This window comes from Manacus candei, unplaced genomic scaffold, assembly GCF_025592945.1.
Source record: "Manacus candei isolate 608988 ecotype Guabito, Panama unplaced genomic scaffold, ASM2559294v1 h1tg000031l, whole genome shotgun sequence".
Classification (NCBI taxonomy): domain Eukaryota; kingdom Metazoa; phylum Chordata; class Aves; order Passeriformes; family Pipridae; genus Manacus; species Manacus candei.
The window spans coordinates 36762-52332 of NW_026138079.1; the positions used below are offsets into that span (position 1 = coordinate 36762).

The 15571-nt window shown below is 42.3% G+C and overlaps 2 long non-coding RNA genes across 5 annotated transcripts; one reads left to right on the plus strand and one right to left on the minus strand.

Annotated features, from left to right (window-relative positions):
* The first annotated feature begins 1672 nt into the window (after nucleotides 1–1672).
* On the plus strand, nucleotides 1673–7815 carry LOC127472736 (uncharacterized). Of its 4 annotated transcripts, XR_007905143.1 has the most exons (6): nucleotides 1673–2041; nucleotides 2821–2906; nucleotides 4668–4806; nucleotides 5621–5781; nucleotides 6193–6384; nucleotides 6958–7112. It is a non-coding gene; the product is annotated as an uncharacterized LOC127472736 (long non-coding RNA). The 4 variants fall into 4 exon arrangements; XR_007905142.1 differs by lacking the exons at nucleotides 2821–2906; nucleotides 6958–7112 and adding an exon at nucleotides 7722–7815 and having other exon boundaries at nucleotides 1674–2041; XR_007905141.1 differs by lacking the exon at nucleotides 2821–2906 and having other exon boundaries at nucleotides 1674–2041.
* LOC127472737 (uncharacterized) lies at nucleotides 4362–7675 on the minus strand. The gene is made up of 3 exons (XR_007905145.1): nucleotides 7591–7675; nucleotides 6179–6635; nucleotides 4362–4653 (listed from the first exon to the last, which is right to left on the minus strand). It is a non-coding gene; the product is annotated as an uncharacterized LOC127472737 (long non-coding RNA).
* Nucleotides 7816–15571: the final 7756 nt, after the last annotated feature.

Genomic DNA, 15571 nt, shown 5'->3' on the forward strand with positions numbered 1-15571 from the left:
AGTGATGGAAAGTAAACTGCTCCTCCTATGTGTGCCAAGGGCCTCTTACGGCAGACCATTTCCCCTATGCTAATTTGAAAATTCCTCCCTCCTAACCATAAAACTGGACCCAGCTCTCATCCCCTCTCCAGGTGATAGTCCTCCACTTATCTTTCCCATAGTCGGGGATGTGAATCCATCTTCGATGCGAAGGAAGGACCCCCGGCTGGTTCAGAGGGTCCTGTGATCCCTGACTCGGTCAGCTGCAAGAAAGAAAAGCAAAACTGAGACAAGAGTTTGGCAGCACATGGGCAATAACCCCGCAATTGGCTAGTCCCCGTCCCCTAAGCTGTGAGGTTCTCGGGCCACTGGCTCCGACCCCAGTCGGAGGCTGCTGCCGTCACCGTGTGCCGTACCTGGGCGCGTGAGGAAAAAAAGTTACGTGGTGCTTCGGAAACACCCAGCACCTCCTCACTATCTCCCCGACTCAACCTGAATGCTCCTCCATTGCCAAAAGCAGGCTGGATAGCACCTGCAACTATAAGAGATTGAGACTTAACTGATGACCCTCGTAGTACTAGGAGATTACTCACACAGACAGCTGTAGACCATCAAACCTAATTGGCAGGTGGCTCCGGCCCTCTGAGGCTGCACATGCTCTCTGTAAAGTACAAAAACCAAAAGCAAATGTACATACTGAGATACTGCCTGAAAGGATGGCTTTCCTGGGGTAGCTCCTACACCTACCTCTCCTCCACAGTGACCTCTTACTGACAAGGTCCCTGAAGCATTGGACTGTCTGTTAGAAGGTGGTAGAACCTCTGGAAAACACAACAAACAAAGCATGTGCACAGATTCACCACAACACCTGTAGAAGACCATCTAGTTCTGTCCTGGAGTCAATGCTCACCTTGCTCACAGGTACTCACCTGGATCACCTCCCCTCCGGTGCCTAGAGCCTCCTGAGGCCAGGGCTCTGCATCTGAAAACAAAGAAAAAACAAACCCAAACAACAAAATCCTTAACACAGCGAGTAAACGTGGAGCCAAAAGCCACGTCTTTGTGCTGATGTCAGGTGACCACCCACCTTCTCGCTCTGCTCCTCTGGCCTCTGTTCTGTTCAACTCTGCTTTACACCCTGTCTCTCTGACATGGTAAAGAAACCCTAACTAAAGTAACCCAGATAAATGGGGAGAGCTCAAAGAGTCTCCCTTCTCTTTTGGCAAACCACCAAGGGTCACTGCCTGCAGCCAAAGACTGCAGCTATAATCAAACAGAATATCCGGGTGAAGGAGCAGAAAACTTAAGTGGCACATCTGAAGTCAGTGGATGCATTCACAGGCATTTAGGGGGCTCCTGGACACTGCTTTCCACCCGTACTACCTTCAAAACACTCCTGGCAATTCCTAAGCTGACACCCGAGCCCTCACTCCATCTCTGGGCTGTAACCCCCCACTACCTACTTGCAAACCTGGGTATCTGAAACCATTTTCAACACAGAGCAACTTCACCTCAGGATAGGATAACACTTGTGAAAAAATGCCAAGCTACAGTTGAGATGATCAGGAGATCTCAAAAGATACAAAGCTCCTAAGAAAAAGAAAACAAGATAATAAATTACAAAAGCAGCTTACCAACACAGGACACAAAATAAATAAATTTAAAAACCTTGCATTTGAGTGTAATCCTCTTCATTACCATATATAGCTCTGTTGCTTTGGATGCCAAAGCTGATGCTTCAATAAAGCAAGAACAGCTTGAGAAATCCCCTTCATTGAAAGAAAGGGAGAGCTCTTATCCCATTGAAGCCCAGCTGCTGAATGACCTCCTTGGGCAAAGGCTGGGGTTAATATACCCCTGGCCACACCCACATACCTTCCCATGAGGCTCGAGGGAAAGGGAGGAGCCAAATGCCACAAAGTATAAAAGCTCTGGGAGGAGTAGCACTGAGTTTTCCATGTTCAGGAGAAGTAAAGGCCCTGATGCAGGAAAACACTGCTAATGAGGATAAATACACCATCTCTCTTTCTGCAGCTATACCCACTGAAACAGCAGAGACCAGGTAAGAAACTGAACTTTTCTGTTGGACAGAGGAAGAACAAGATAAACAACCTAAAAATGCAGACAAAAAATTAACTTATCAAAGAAGATGAAAGGTTAAGGTGGTGGGTCACCCGGACATTCCACAGGCAGCAAGAGTTTCTGGTCCTAGCATCTTTTCTCTGAGAAAAAGCTTTAGCTGTGTTCAATCTGGGGGCTGATATGGCAAATTTCACTGCAGGGCTCCTGGAAATGAACAAGAACCCTTTTCCCGGGGGAAAGCAAGCCCTCACCCTAATGGTCTCGGAGGTGAAGAGAAATCCGGGCACTACATAGGCAGCAAGAGCTTCTGACCCTAGCAGCTTTTCTCTGTCAAAAAGCTTCAGCTGTGTTCAATCTGGGGGCTGATATAGCAAATTTCACTGCAGGGCTCCTGGAAATGAACAAGAACCCTTTTCCCTGGGGGAAAGCAAGCCCTCACCCTAATGGTCTGGGAGGTGAAGAGAAATCCAGGCACTGCATAGGCAGAAAGAGCTTCTGACTCTAGCAGCTTTTCTCTGACAAAAAGCTTCAGTTGTGTTCAATCTGGGGACTGACATGGCCAATTTCCCTGCAAGGCTCCTGAAAGTGAATGAGGACCCTTTTCCCCTTTGATAATAAAGTAATTAACTTTTCCACCACACCTTAATTAGCTACCAATTAACTAATTCTCCTTTTACAAGGCATGCTAATTATTCACTAATGACCTAATTCAGTAATTTATTTCTTGCACTGCACCCTAATGGGTTACTATTTAATTAGTTTCACAGGCAGCAAGATTTTTCTGTCCGGTTACCTTTGGTTTCGGAGAAATCTTCATCCATGTTCACTTTGGAGAGGAGGATCAGGTATTTGAGGCAGGACTCTTGCAAGCAACAGACAGCCGTATCCCCAAGGAAACAAAGCCCTGACCCTCAGGGTTTCAGGTGCAGATAGTGTGAAATTCCATAGGCAACAAGAGTTTTCTGTCCTGGCACCTTTTTTCTGAGAGAAAACTTTGTCCATGTTCAGTTTTGGGAGACGGAGTGGCAATTTCACTGCAAGGCTCTTGCAAATGAATTACAGCCCTTTTCCCCAGGAAAGACAGCTTGTAGCCTTAAAATTTTAGGGGCAGTTGGTGGGCCAGGCTGGACACTCCATGAGCAGCAAAGTTCCCTGTGGTGGCACCTTTGGTCCAAGAGGAATACTCATTCATGTTCAATTTCAGGACTCAGACTGGAATTTTCAGAGCAGGAAAACCAGGAAAGAACCAGGGAAAGAATCCTCAGGAAGGAAGTCCCTTACCCTCACGGTCTCAGGTGCAGGTGGTGCGACACTTCATGGGTGGCAACAGCTTTCTGTGGTAGAACCTTTTGTCTGGGAGGAATCTTTGTTGGCATTCAGTAGAGGGAGTCAGACTTCACTTTCAGGGGAGGGCTCTGAAAAGCAAAAACCAGACCTTTCCCACAGGAGAGAAAGCCTGTAAACTTGGGGATTCAGGTGCAGTTGATGGACCAGCCTGGGCACTCCATGGGCAACAAGATGTTTGTGTGGTGGCACCTTTTACCTGGGAGGAATCTTCATCCCTTTTGAATTTTGGCAAGTCGGTCCAGCTATCTTGGCACCAGCCTCCTGCAAGCGAATTACAGACCATTTCCCCATGAAAGGCAACATGTAGCCTCAGACTCTCAGGTGTACTACATGAGACACCCAGGGCACTCCATGGGAAGCCACAGATGTCTGTCCTGGCATCTTTTGTCTCAGAGTTATGTTCACCTGTTTTCACTTTTGAGAGTTGCACCATCATTATCACCACAAGTCTCTGGAAACCAAATAATAGCCCTTTCCCCCAGATAATAAAGCCCTTAATCTCAGGGCTGCACATGCAGGTGGTGTGGCACTCCCTGTGCAGGAAGATCTTTCTGTCCTGTCACCATTTGTTTGGGAGGAATCCTCATCTGAGTTCATTTTAAGAAGTCAAACCATCTTTCTCGGTTCAGGACACCTGTAAGTGAACAAGAGCCTGTTTCCCCAGGAAAGAAAACCTTTACCCTCAGGGCCTCAGGGGTAGCTGCTATGAAACTCCATGGGAAACAAGAGCTCTCTGTCCTGGAACCTTTTGTCTGGGAGGAATCTTCATCCTTATGCAATTTTGGGAGTAAAGACTGACAGTTTCAGCACAGGATTAAAAACACGATCAACAGCCCTTATTCCCAGGAAAGAAAGCCTGGAACCTTTGGCTGTTAGGTGCATTTGGTGGGCCAGTTTGGGCACTCGATGGGCAGCAACATCTCTCTGTCCTGGCACCTTTTGTCTTGCAGGAATCTTGGCCTGTATGGAATATTGGGAGTCAGACTGGCAGTTTCAGCACAGGATTTCTAAAAATGAACAACAGCCCTTTTACACAGGAAACAAAGCACTGACCATTTTAACTTCAGGTGCAGTTGGTAGGCCAGCCTGGGCACTCCTTAGGCAGCAAGAGCTTTCTGGTGTGCTACCTTTTGTCTGGGAGGAATCCTCATCTGTATTCAATTTTGGGAGCTGGACTGCCCCTTTTGGCTCGAGGAGTCCTGCAAGGTCACATCAACCCTTTTCCCCTGGAAGGAAAGCCCTTACCTTCTTGGTTTCAGGTGCAGTTGGTGGGCCGGCCTGGACACTCGCTGGGCAGCAAGAGCTTTGTGTGGTGTCACCTTTGATCTGGGAGGAATCTTCGTCCGTATGGAATTTTGGGAGCTGGACTGCCCATTTCGGCAGTAGGATTGCTGCAAGGTAACAACAGCCCTTATGGCCAGGACAGAAAGCCTGAAACCTTTGGGTTTCAGGTGCAGTTGGTGGGCCAGCCTAGGCACTCCATGGGCAGCAAGAGCTTTCTGTGGTGGCACCTTTTATCTTGGTGGAATCCTCCTCCGTATTCAATTCTGGGAGTCGGACTGGCAATTGCAGCGCAGGACCCTTCACAGGAACTACAGCCCTTTTCCCCAAGAAAAAAGGTCCTTACCTTTGGGGTCTCAGGTGCAGTTGGTGGGCCAGCCAGGGCAGTCCATGGGCAGCAAGAGCTCTCTGTGCTGGCACCTTTTGTCTGGGAGGAATCCTCGTCTGTATTCAATTCTGGGACTTGGACTGGCAATTTCAGTGCAGGACTCCTGCAAGCAAACAACAGCCCTTTCTCCCAGGTAAGAAAGTGCTTACCCTCAGGGTTTCAGGTGCAGTTGGTGGGCCAGCCTAGGCACTCCATGGGCATCAAGAGCTTTCTGTGGTGGCACCTTTTATCTTGGTGGAATCCTCCTCCGTATTCAATTCTGGGAGTCGGACTGGCAATTTCAGTGCAGGACTCCTGCACGTGAACTACAGCCCTTTTCCCCAAGAAAAAAGGTCCTTACCTTTGGGGTCTCAGGTGCAGTTGGTGGGCCAGCCTGGACACTCGCTGGGCAGCAAGAGCTCTCTGTGGTGGCACCTTTGGTCTGGGAGGAATCTTCGTCCGTATGCCATGTTCGGACTTGGACTGGCAGTTTCAGGACAGGGCTGAAAAAAGAACAACAGCCATTATCCCGAGGAAACAAACGGTGGAACCTCTGGCTTTCAGGTGCAGTTGGTGGGCCAGCCAGGGCAGTCCATGGGCAGCAAGAGCTCTCTGTGCTGGCACCTTTTGTCTGGGAGGAATCCTCGTCTGTATTCAATTCTGGGACTTGGACTGGCAATTTCAGTGCAGGACTCCTGCAAGCGAACAACAGCCCTTTCTCCCAGGTAAGAAAGTGCTTACCCTCAGGGTCTCAGGTGCAGTTGGTGGGCTAGCCTAGGCACTAGCCTAGGTGGGCAGCAATATCTCTCTGTCCTGGCACCTTTTGTCTTGCAACAATCTGCATCCGGATGCAATTTTGGGAGTCGGACTGCCAGTTTCAGTGCAGGATTCCTAACAACAGCCCTTTTCCACAGCAAAGCGAGCACCGACCCTTTTAATTTCAGGTGCCGGTGGTGGGCCAGCCTGGGCACTCCTTAAGCAGCAAGAGCTTTCTGGTGTGCTACCTTTTGTCTGGGAGGAATCCTCATCCGTATTCAATTTTGGGAGCTGGACTGCCCCTTTCGGCTCGAAGAGTCCTGCAGGGTCACATCAATCCTTTTCCCCTGGAGGGAAAGCCCTTACCTTCTTGGTTTCAGGTGCAGTTGGTGGGCCGGCCTGGACACTCGCTGGGCAGCAAGAGCTTTGTGTGGTGTCACCTTTAGTCTGGGAGGAATCTTCGTCCGTATGGAATTTTGGGAGCTGGACTGCCCATTTCGGCAGTAGGATTGCTGCAAGGTAACAACAGCCCTTATGGCCAGGGCAGAAAGCCTGAAACCTTTGGGTTTCAGGTGCAGTTGGTGGGCCAGCCTAGGCACTCCATGGGCAGCAAGAGCTCTCTGTGCTGGCACCTTTTGTCTGGGAGGAATCCTCGTCTATATTCAATTCTGGGACTTGGACTGGCAATTTCAGTGCAGGACTCCTGCAAGCGAACAACAGCCCTTTCTCCCAGGCAAGAAAGTGCTTACCCTCAGGGTCTCAGGTGCAGTTGGTGGGCCAGCCTAGGCACTCCATGGGCAGCAAGAGCTTTCTGTGGTGGCACCTTTTATCTTGGTGGAATCCTCCTCTGTATTCAATTCTGGGAGTCGGACTGGCGATTGCAGCGCAGGACTCCTGCACGTGAACTACAGCCCTTTTCCCCAAGAAAAAAGGTCCTTACCTTTGGGGTCTCAGGTGCAGTTGGTGGGCCAGCCTGGACACTCGCTGGGCAGCAACATGTCTCTGTCCTGGCACCTTTGGTCTGGGAGGAATCTTCGTCCGTATGCCATGTTCGGACTTGGACTGGCAGTTTCAGGACAGGGCTGAAAAAAGACAACAACAGCCATTATCCCGAGGAAACAAACGGTGGAACCTCTGGCTTTCAGGTGCAGTTGGTGGGCCAGCCAGGGCAGTCCATGGGCAGCAAGAGCTCTCTGTGCTGGCACCTTTTGTCTGGGAGGAATCCTCGTCTGTATTCAATTCTGGGACTTGGACTGGCAATTTCAGTGCAGGACTCCTGCAAGCGAACAACAGCCCTGTCTCCCAGGCAAGAAAGTGCTTACCCTCAGGGTCTCAGGTGCAGTTGGTGGGCTAGCCTAGGCACTCTGTGGGCAGCAACATCTCTCTGTCCTGGCACCTTTTGTCTAGGAGGAATCCTCGTCTGTATTCAATTCTGGGACTTGGACTGGCAATTTCAGTGCAGGACTCCTGCAGGCGAACAACAGCCCTGTCTCCCAGGCAAGAAAGTGCTTACCCTCAGGGTCTCAGGTGCAGTTGGTGGGCCAGCCTGGGCAGTCCATGGGCAGCAAGAGCTCTCTGTGCTGGCACCTTTTGTCTGGGAGGAATCCTCGTCTGTATTCAGTTCTGGGACTTGGACTGGCAATTTCAGTGCAGGACTCCTGCAGGCGAACAACAGCCCTTTCTCCCAGGCAAGAAAGTGCTTACCCTCAGGGTCTCAGGTGCAGTTGGTGGGCCAGCCTAGGCACTCCATGGGCATCAAGAGCTTTCTGTGGTGGCACCTTTTATCTTGGTGGAATCCTCCTCCGTATTCAATTCTGGGAGTCGGACTGGCAATTTCAGTGCAGGACTCCTGCACGTGAACTACAGCCCTTTTCCCCAAGAATAAAGGTCCTTACCTTTGGGGTCTCAGGTGCAGTTGGTGGGCCAGCCAGGGCAGTCCATGGGCAGCAAGAGCTCTCTGTGCTGGCACCTTTTGTCTGGGAGGAATCCTCGTCTGTATTCAATTCTGGGACTTGGACCGGCAATTTCAGTGCAGGACTCCTGCAGGCGAACAACAGCCCTTTCTCCCAGGTAAGAAAGTGCTTACCCTCAGGGTCTCAGGTGCAGTTGGTGGGCTAGCCTAGGCACTAGCCTAGGTGGGCAGCAACATCTCTCTGTCCTGGCACCTTTTGTCTTGCAACAATCTTCATCCGGATGCAATTTTGGGAGTCGGACTGCCAGTTTCAGCGCAGGATTCCTAACAACAGCCCTTTTCCACAGCAAAGCGAGCACCGACCCTTTTAATTTCAGGTGCCGGTGGTGGGCCAGCCTGGGCACTCCTTAAGCAGCAAGAGCTTTCTGGTGTGCTATCTTTTGTCTGGGAGGAATCCTCATCCGTATTCAATTTAGGGAGCTGGACTGCCCCCTTCGGCTCGAGGAGTCCTGCAAGGTCAACATCAATCCTTTTCTCCTGGAAGGAAAGCCCATACCTTCTTGGTTTCAGGTGCAGTTCTTGGGCCGGTCTAAAAATCTTAAAATCAGGAAAAGAGCCTATAAGAATAAAAATAAGGAGAGCAGCCTAAAAAAATTAAAATCAGGAGAGGAGCCTAAAAAAATTAAAATCAGGAAAGGAGCATAAAAAAATTAAAATCAGGAGAGGAGTATAAAAATCTAAAAATCAGGAGAGGAGCCTAAAAATCTAAAAATCAGGAGAGGAGCCTAAAAAAAACCAAAATTAGGAGAGGAGCCTAAAAAAAACCAAAATCAGGAGAGGAGCCTAAAAAAAACCAAAATCAGGAGAGGAGCCTAAAAAAAACAAAAATCAGGAGAGGAGCCTAAAAAAAACAAAAATCAGGAGAGGAGTCTAAAAAAAATTAAAATCAGGAGAGGAGTCTAAAAATCTAAAAATCAGGAGACGAGCCTGAAATCTTAAAAATCAGGAGAGGAGCCTAAAAAAAACAAAACTCAGGAGAGGAGCCTAAAAAAAATTAAAATCAGGAGAGGAGCCTAAAAAAATTAAAATCAGGAGAGGAGCCTAAAAATCTAAAAATCAGGAGACGAGCCTGAAATCTTAAAAATCAGGAGAGGAGCCTAAAAAAATTAAAATCAGGAGAAGAGCCTAAGAGAATAAAAATAAGGAGAGCAGCCTAAAAAAATTAAAACATGCACAGGAGCCTAAAAAAATTAAAAGCAGGAGAGGAGCCTAAGAGAATAAAAATCAGGAGAGGAGACTAAAAATCTAAAAATCAGGAGAGGAGCCTAAAAAAATTAATATCAGGAGGGGAACCTAAAAAAACTAAAATCAGGAGAGGAGCCTAAAAAAACAAAAATCAGGGGAGGCGGCTAAAAAAATTGAAATCAAGAGGAGCCTAAAAATCTAAAAACCAGGAGAGGAGCCTAAAAAAATTAAAACCAGCAGAGGAGCCTAAAAATATTAAAATCAGGAGAAGAGCCTAAGAGAATACAAATCAAGAGAGCAGCCTAAAAAAAATAAAATCAGGAGAGGACACTAAACAAATTAAAATCAGGAGAGGAGTCTAAAAAAAATTAATCCAGGAGAGGAGCCTAAAAATCTTAAAATCAGGAGAAGAGCATAAAAACCTAAAAATCAGGAGAGGAGCCTAAAAATCTAAAAATCAGGAGAGGGGCCTAATAAAATAAAATCAGAAGAGGAGCCTAAAAAAATCAAGATCAGGAGAGGAGCCTAAAAAAATTAAAATCAGGAGAGGAGTATAAAAATCTAAAAATCAGGAAAGGAGCCTAAAAAAATTAAAATCAGGAGAGGAGCCTAAAAAAATTAAAATAAGGAGAGGAGCCTAAAAAAATTAAAATCAGGACAGGAGTATAAAAACCTTAAAATCAAGAGAGGAGCCTAAGAAAATTAAAATCAAGAGAGGAGCCTAAAAAACTTAAAATCAGGAGAGGAGCCTGAAAAAACTAAAATCAGGAGAGGAGCCTAAAAATCTGAAAATCAGGAGAGGAGCCTAAAAATCTTAAAATCAGGAGACGAGCCTAAAATCCTAAAAATCAGGAGAGGAGCCTAAAAAAATTAAAATCAGGAGAGGAGCAAAAAAAATTTTAAATCAGGAAATGAGCCTAAAAATCTTAAAATCAGGAGAAGAGCCTAAGAGAATAAAAATATAGAGAGCAGCCTAAAAAAATTAAAATCAGGAGAGGAGCCTAAAAAAATTAAAATCAGGAGAGGAGTATAAAAATATTAAAATCAGGAGACGAGCCTAAAAATCTAAAAATCAGGAGAGGAGCCTAAAAAAATTAAAATCAGGAGAGGAGTATAAAAATCTTAAAATCAGGAGACGAGCCTAAGAAAATTAAAATCAGGAGAGCAGCCCAAATAAATTAAAATCAGGAGAGGAGTCTAAAAAAATTAAAATCAGAAGAGGAGCCTAAGAAAATTAAAATCAGGAGAAGAGCCTAAAAAAATTAAAATCAGGAGAGGAGCCTACAAAAATTAAAATCAGGACAGGAGCCTACAAAAACTAGAATCATGAGAGGAGCCTAAAAAAATTAATATCAGGAGAGGACTAAAAAAAAATTAAAACCAGCAGAGGAGCCTAAAAAAATTAAAAGCAGGAGAGGAGCCTAAGAGAATAAAAATCAGGAGAGGAGACTAAAAATCTAAAAATCAGGAGAGGAGCCTAAAAAAATTAATATCAGGAGAGGAACCTAAAAAAATTAAAATCAGGAGAGGAGCCTAAAAAAAACAAAAATCAGGAGAGGAGCCTAAAAAAAATTAATATCAGGAGAGGAACCTAAAAAAATTAAAATCAGGAGAGGAGCCTAAAAAAAACAAAAATCAGGAGCGGAGCCTAAAAAAATTGAAATCAGGAGAGGAGCCTAAAAATCTAAAAATCAGGAGAGGAGCCTAAAAAAATTAAAATCAGGAAAAGAGCCTAAAAATATTAAAATCAGGAGAAGAGCCTAAAAGAATAAAAATCAAGAGAGCAGCCTAAAAAAATTAAAATCAGGAGAGGAGCCTAAAAAAATGAAAATCAGGAGAAGAGCCTAAAAATATTAAAATCAGGAGAAGAGCCTAAGAGAATAAAAATCAAGAGAGCAGCCTAAAAAAATTAAAATCAGGAGAGGACACTAAACAAATTAAAATCAGAAGAGGAGTCTAAAAAAATTGAAACCAGGAGAGGAGTACAAAAATCTTAAAACCAGGAGAAGGAGCATAAAAATCTAAAAATCAGGAAAGGAGCCTAAAAAAAACAAAAATCAGGAGAGGAGCCTAAAAAAATTAAAATCAGGAGAGGAGCCTAAAAAAATTATAATCAGGAGAGGAGCCTGAGAAAACTAAAATCAGGAGAGGAGCCTAAGAGAATAAAAATCAGGAGGGGAGACTAAAAATCTAAAAATCAGGAGAGGAGCCTAAAAAAATTAATATCAGGAGAGGAACCTAAAAAAATTAAAATCAGGAGAGGAGCCAAAAAAATTTTAAATCAGGAAATGAGCCTAAAAATCTTAAAATCAGGAGAAGAGCCTAAGAGAATAAAAATAAGGAGAGCAGCCTAAAAAAATTAAAATCAGGAGAGGAGCCTAAAAAAATTAAAATCAGGAGAGGAGTATAAAAATCTTAAACTCAGGAGAGGAGCCTAAGAAAATTAAAATCAGGAGAGCAGCCCAAATAAATTAAAATCAGGAGAGGAGCCCAAAAAAATTAAAATCAGGAGAGGAGTCTAAAAAAATTAAAATCAGGAGAGGAGCCTAAGAAAATTAAAATCAGGAGAAAAGCCTAAAAAAATTAAAATCAGAACAGGAGCTTACAAAAATTAAAATCAGGACAGGAGCCTACAAAAACTAGAATCATGAGAGGAGCCTAAAAAAATTAATATCAGGAGAGGAGCCTAAAAAAATTAAAACCAGCAGAGGAGCCAAAAAAAATTAAAAGCAGGAGAGGAGCCTAAGAGAATAAAAATCAGGAGAGGAGCCTAAGAAAATTAAAATCAGGAGAAGAGTCTAAAAAAATTAAAAACAGGAGAGGAGCCTAAGAGAATAAAAATCAGGAGAGGAGCCTAAGAAAATTAAAATCAGGAGAAGAGTCTAAAAAAATTAAAATCAGGAGAGGTGCCTAAAAAAATTAAAATCAGGAGAGGAGCCTAAAAAAATTAAAATCAGGAGAGGAGCCTAAAAAAATTAAAATCAGGAGAGGAGCCTAAAAAAATTAAAATCAGGAGAGGAGCCTAAAAAAATTAAAATCAGGAGAGGAGCCTAAAAAAATTAAAATCAGGAGAGGAGCCTAAAAAAATTAAAATCAGGAGAGGAGCCTAAAAAAATTAATATCAGGAGAGGAAACTAAAAAAACTAAAATCAGGAGAGGAGCATAAAAAAACAAAAATCAGGAGAGGAGCCAAAAAAAATTAAAACCAGCAGAGGAGCCTAAAAATATAAAAATTAGGACAGGAGCCCAGAAAAATTTTAAATCAGGAAAGGAGCCTAAAAATATTAAAATCAGGAGAAGAGCCTAAGAGAATAAAAATCAAGAGAGCAGCCTAAAAAAATTAAAATCAGGAGAGGAGCCTAAAAAATTAAAATCAGGACAGGAGCTCAAAAAAATTTTAAATCAGGAAAGGAGCCTAAAAATATTAAAATCAGGAGAAGAGCCTAAGAGAATAAAAATCAAGAGAGCTGCCAAAAAAAATTCAAATCAGGAGAGGAGACTAAACAAATTAAAATCAGGAGAGGAGTCTAAAAAAATTAAAACCAGGAGAGGAGCACAAAAAATTAAAATCAGGAGGGCAGCCTAAAAAAATAAAAATCAGGAGAGGAGCCTAAAACAATTAAAATCAGGAGAGGAGCCTAAGAGAATAAAAATCTGGAGAGGAGACTGAAAATTTGAAAATCAGGAAAGGTGCCTAAAAAAATTAAAATCAGGAGAGGAGCCCAAAAAAAATTAAAATCAGGAGAGGAGCCTAAAAAAATTAAAACCAGGAGAGGAGCCCAAAAAAATTTTAAATCAGAAAACGTGCTTAAAAAAATTAAAATCAGGAGAGGAGCCTAAAAATCTAAAAATCAGGAGAGGGGCCCAATAAAATAAAATCAGGAGAAGGGTCTAAAAATCTAAATCAGGAGAGGAGACTAAAAAAATTATAATCAGGAGAGGAGCCTGAAAAAACTAAAATCAGGAGAGGAGCCTAAAAATCTAAAATTCAGGAGAGGAGCCTAAAAATCTTAAAATCAGGAGAGGAGCCTGAAAAAAACAAAAATCAGGAGAGGAGCCTAAAAAAAACAAAAATCAGGACAGGAGCCTAAAAAAATTAAAATCAGGACAGGAGCCTAAAAAAATTAAAATCAGGACAGGAGCCTAAAAAAATTAAGATAAGGAGAAGATTCCAAAAAAATTAAAATCAGGAGAGGAGCCTTAAAAAATTATAATCAGGAGAGGAGCCTTAAAAAATTATAATCAGGAGAGGAGCCTTAAAAAATTATAATCAGGAGAGGAGCCTGAAAAAATTAAAATCAGGAGAGGAGCCAAAAAAATTTTAAATCAGGAAATGAGCCTAAAAATCTTAAAATCAGGAGAAGAGCCTAAGAGAATAAAAAAAAAGGAGAGCAGCCTAAAAAAATTAAAATCAGGAGAGGAGCCTAAAAAAATTAAAATCAGGAGAGGAGCCTGAAAAACTAAAATCAGGAGAGGAGTATAAAAATCTGAAAATCAGGAGAGGAGCCTGAAAAATCTTAAAATCAGGAGAGGGGGATAATAAAATAAAATCAGGAGAGGGGCCTAAAAAAATTAAAATCAGGAGAGGAGCATAAAAAAATTAAAATCAGGAGAGGAGACTAAAAATCTAAAAATCAGGAGAGGAGCCTAAAAATCTAAAAATCAGGAGAGGAGCCTAAAAAAAACAAAAATCAGGAGAGGAGCCTAAAAAAATTAAAATCAGGAGAAGAGTCTAAAAAAATTGCAATCAGGAGAGGAGCCTTAAAAAATTATAATCAGGAGAGGGGCCTGAAAAATCTGAAAATCAGGAGAGGAGCCTAAAAATCTGAAAATCAGGAGAGGAGCCTAAAAATCTAAAAATCAGGAGACGAGCATAAAATCCTAAAAATCAGGAGAGGAGTCTAAAAAAATTAAAATCAGGAGAGGAGCCAAAAAAATTTTAAATCAGGAAATGAGCCTAAAAATCTTAAAATCAGGAGAAGAGCCTAAGAGAATAAAAATAAGAAGAGCAGCCTAAAAAAAACTTAAAATCAGGAGAGGAGCCTAAAAAAATTAAAATCAGGAAAGGAGTATAAAAATCTAAAAATCTGGAGACGAGCCTAAAAATCTAAAAATCAGGAGAGGAGCCTAAAAAAAAACAAAATTCAGGAGAAGAGCCTAAAAAAATTAAAATCAGGAAAAGATTCTAAGAGAATAAAAATCAAGAGAGCAGCCTAAAAAAAATTAAAATCAGAAGAGGACACTAAACAAATTAAAATCAGGAGAGGAGTCTAAAAAATTTTAAAGCAGGAAATGAGCCTAAAAATCTTAAAATCAGGAGAAGAGCCTAAGAGAATAAAAATAAGAAGAGCAGCCTAAAAAAATTAAAATCAGGAGAGGATCCTAAAAAAATTAAAATCAGGAGAGGAGCCTGAAAAACTAAAATCAGGAGAGGAGTATAAAAATCCTAAAAATCAGGAGAGGAGCCCAAAAAAATTAAAATCAGGAGAAAAGCCTACAAAAATTAAAATCAGGACAGGAGCCTACAAAAATTAAAATCAGGACAGGAGCCTACAAAAATTAAAATCAGGACAGGAGCCTACAAAAATTAAAATCAGGACAGGAGCCTACAAAAATTAAAATCAGGACAGGAGCCTACAAAAATTAAAATCAGGACAGGAGCCTACAAAAACTAGAATCATGAGAGGAGCCTAAAAAAATTAATATCAGGAGAGGAAACTAAAAAAACTAAAATCAGGAGAGGAGCATAAAAAAACAAAAATCAGGAGAAGAGCGTAAAAAAATTGAAATCAGGAGAGGAACCTAAAAATCTAAAAATCAGGAGAGGAGCGAAAAAAATATTAAAACCAGCAGAGGAGCCTAAAAAAATAAAAATCAGGACAGGAGCCCAGAAAAATTTTAAATCAGGAAAGGAGCCTAAAAATATTAAAATCAGGAGAAGAGCCTAGGAGAATAAATATCAAGAGAGCAGCCAAAAAAAATTAAAATCAGGAGAGGAGCCTAAAAATCCGAAAATCAGGAGAGGAGCCTAAAAAAAACAAAAATCAGGAGAGGAGCCTAAAAAAATGAAAATCAGGAGAAGAGTCTAAAAAAATTAAAATCAGGAGAGGAGCCTTAAAACATTATAATCAGGAGAGGAACCTGAAAAAATTAAAATCAGGAGAGTAGCCAAAAAAATTTTAAATCAGGAAATGAGCCTAAAAATATTAAAATCAGGAGAAGAGCCTAAGAGAATAAAAATAAGAAGAGCAGCCTAAAAAAATTAAAATCAGGAGAGGAGCCTAAAAAAATTAAAATCAGGAGAGGAGCCTGAAAAACTAAAATCAGGAGAAAAGTATAAAAATTTAAAAATCAGGAAAGGAGCCTAACTATCTTGAAATCAGGAGACGGGCCTAATAAAATAAAATCAGGAGAGGGGCCTAAAAAAATTAAAATCAGGAGAGGAGCATAAAAAAATTAAAATCAGGAGAGGAGTATAAAAATCTAAAAATCAGGAGAGGAGCCTAAAAATCTAAAAATCAGGAGAGGAGCCTAAAAAAACCAAAATCAGGAGAGGAGCCTAAAAAAAACCAAAATCAGGAGAGGAGCCTAAAAAAAACCAA